Source organism: Psammomys obesus, unplaced genomic scaffold (assembly GCF_907164565.1).
Source record: "Psammomys obesus unplaced genomic scaffold, mPsaObe1.curated_primary_1811, whole genome shotgun sequence".
Lineage (NCBI taxonomy): Eukaryota > Metazoa > Chordata > Mammalia > Rodentia > Muridae > Psammomys > Psammomys obesus.
The window spans coordinates 3,879,840-3,883,157 of record NW_026596095.1 but is presented as its reverse complement, the minus strand read 5'-3'; the positions used below and the strand labels follow the sequence as shown (position 1 = coordinate 3,883,157).

Here is a 3,318-nt window from a genome sequence, read left to right as displayed (position 1 = left end):
TCTATCTATCTATCTATCTATCTATCTATCTATCTATCTATCTATCTATCTATCTATCTAGTTATCTATATACCTGTCTATCATTTTGAATTTAAAATCTGTACATAGAAAAAATACCTGAGCCAGGCATGGTGGCACACACCTGTAATCCCAGCACTCAGGGAGGCAGAGGCAGGCAGATCTCTGTGAATTCAAGGCCAGCTGGTCTACAGAGTGAGTCCAGGGTAACCAAAGCTACACAGAGAAACCCTGCCTCGAAAAGCAAAAACAACAACAACAACAAAAACAAAGAAAGAAAATACACACAAGTGATATTTGTGTTTCTGAGTCTGGCTTATTTTATTTAACATGATAATCTTCAGTTCCTTCCATTTCTGCAAATGACATAACTTTATTCTTCACTGTGGCCAAAGAAAACTCCATTGTGCACACATACCACCGCTCTGCTGTTGGATATCCAGGCTGGTTTCACATGGTGCTAACTGTGTATAGAACTGCAGTAAGCATGGACGTACACCTCTCACTGTGGTGCACTGCATGTCAGCTGTTTTAAACTAGAGGATTATGACCAGATTCAGAGCATTAGAAATTGGAGTATTATAACTCAAACCTTGCTGCAATTAACACAGCAAGAAATGTATCTATAGAATCCGCTTTATGACATACAGTCTGTAGGTACATGGAACACTAGTGAGGAGGGTCAGAAGGAATTGGGAAGCCTTGATTCAAAAGCTCATGGTCTTACCAAATGCTCAAGCATGGCTTTTAAAAATCCATTTCTCGGGGGCTGGAGAGATGGCTCAGTGGCTAAGAGCGCTGTCTGTTCTTCCTAAAGGACCAGGGTTCAATTCTCAGCACCCACATGGCAGCTCACATCTGTCTGTAATGCCCATTCCAAGAGATCTGACACCTTCACACTAATGCACATAAAATAAAGTTAATTAAATTATATTAAAAAAATCCATTTCTCTGTATGCATTAACTTTGAAAATATTCATTTCATTGTTATTTATGTGTATGTGTCTGTGGGTAAGTATTCATGTGTGTGTGTGTGTGTGTGTGTGTGTGTGTGTGTGTGTGTGTGTACTTGCATGCAGAGACCAGAGGAGGGCATCAGATCCCCTGGAGCTGGAGTAAAGGAGATGGTGAACTACCTGGCTGGGACCTAAGTTCATAGCCTCCATAAAGGCAGCTAAGTCTCCTAACTGCTGAGCCATCTCCCCAGCCCTGATGCAAACCCTGTCTGTATTCCATGTTCCTTGTCATTGTTAATGAGGTCAGTAATTTAGGCTGTTGCTCGAGCCTGTGTATGTTGAGCCTGCCTCACTAAATAGGGATTTATTTACATGCAGCCTACATCTTACTCACTTGAGTATACGATTAACTTTCATGAAATTTAGCTAGCCAAACATTTGGGGAAAGAACACATGACTACTTTCTTTGAATGCCTTCTACAGAATAGAAAAAAAAACCATTTCACAAGATTTAAAAGGTCCCCACTGTCCCATAACTGAATTAAAATGATTTGAAATTATACAGTAGCATTAGAAATTAATATTTAATTTAAAGTAACTGGCTTTAGAGTGCATTTCCTACATTTCCATAGGCTATTGAAAAATCACTTTTATTCTAATACTTTAGCATCATGAAATACTCATTTTCCACTTTTCCTATTAAAAGTCACCACCAACTTAATGGTTCCAAATCAGTGGTAGCACATGCATGTGTATGTATGGTGTGGACAAACGCGTGCATGCAAAGGCTGGGAGACGATCTTGAGTGTCCTGCTCTAACACGCCCTGTCTTATTCTACCGAGACAGGGTCTCTCGCTGAGCCTAGATCGAAGCTGTCAGATAGTAAACCCCAAAGAGCCTCCTGTCTATGCCCCCTCAATGCTGGGGCTCCAGGCACGTGTGTTCCAAGCCCATTAGTTTTATGTTTGGTTGGTTGGTTTGAACAGATGTTATGGATTCACACTCGAGCCTTCTTGCTTGTGCACAATCACTCTTAACCACTGAGCCAGCTCCCCAGCTCCCAACAGTGGTAATGTTATCTCAAAGTTAGCAGGTCAGAAGTCTAAAGTGGGCCTCGCTAGGTTAAAAATCACAGTGTAGTCCTCTCTGTGGGCTGGAGCAGATAAGGGACTTCTTTCCACACTCACATGTTGACAACATTGAGTTTTATGTGGTTGAAGGAATGAGGTTCCTCCTGTCAGCCCCTTTTATTTCTTGACTATATCTTGAAAGCCACTAGTGGCCTTTAGAAGACAGAGCACCCTTGGCTAAGGCCATCCTGCTGTGTCTTAAAAGCTAGAGATGATGGGCTGAATCCTTGTTGCTTCTGGCTATATGAGAAGAGGAATTCTTGCCTTTGAAGACTCATGCGGCTCAGCTGGGCAGGATTTAGTGATACAGATCATCTGGATGGGAACGATCTCCCATCTCAAGGCACATGACCTTAGTCATATTTCAAGTTTAGGGCATGGATGTCTTTGAGGGTCCTTCTGCCTACGTCAAAAAGTATGTGGGATTAGGTAAAGGAAGAATGATGGGCTACAGCTCTGCTCGTGTGTAGGATTTTCAGCAAGCCTTACTCCTAAAACTGGTTTCTTTATAGATAGTGAAATGGCCTGCTTACTGGTATGTGGTAAATAGCCAAGGCAAACTGAAGAAATGGTACAAAGTACAGCCTGTTAGTAAAGGTTTCTGTTGTCCAAAGTTCTACTGGCCTCTCCTAATTAGGGCTTTCCACCAGCCAGAGAGGACCTCCTGGCTTCCTGACCCCATGATCGGGTATTTGAAAGTTACAAATGGCCCAGGATTATTGAATTGAACTGCATCAAATCCACAAGTAGGTATGTAGCCTGACTAGAGACTCTGCCCCAAATCTTAGTGAAGCCTATACCATGCAGTGCATACCATTAGTCAGAGGCCTGCTAGAAGAGTAAAGCTAGCCTTTTAATTAATTAATTAATCAATTAATTACTTTTGGTATGTGTGTATTTATGCTGTGAGTGTGGGTATGTGCACGCATGCAGGGACCAGAAGAAGATGTCGAATGTCCAACTTTATCATTCTTTGCCATATTCTTTTGATACAGGGTTTCTTACTAGGCCTGGAGCTAGTTTGGTGGCCAGCAAACCTCAGGTATCCTCCTCCAGTCCACTCAGTATTTGGGTTACAGGCACACACACACATATAACCATGCCTGGTTTTTAAATGTCATTACTGGAATTCTAACTCAGGTCCTCTTTCTTTCTTTCTTTCTTTCCTTTCTTTCTTTCTTTCTTTCTTTCTTTCTTTCTTTCTTTCTTTCTT

At 41.7% G+C, this 3,318-nt stretch overlaps 1 long non-coding RNA gene across 4 annotated transcripts in view; it reads left to right on the top strand.

Moving 5' to 3' along the window:
- The first annotated feature begins 2,758 nt into the window (after positions 1 to 2,758).
- The window catches only part of LOC129691857 (uncharacterized), a 14,822-nt gene continuing 14,262 nt past the window's right edge, over positions 2,759 to 3,318 (top strand). For 2 of the 4 annotated variants that reach the window (XR_008722574.1, XR_008722571.1), the window contains exons 1-2: positions 2,759 to 2,855; positions 3,101 to 3,147. This is a non-coding gene — a long non-coding RNA (uncharacterized LOC129691857). The remainder of the gene's footprint in view (positions 2,856 to 3,100; positions 3,148 to 3,318) is intronic. The other 2 variants (XR_008722572.1, XR_008722573.1) reach the window with 2 other exon arrangements.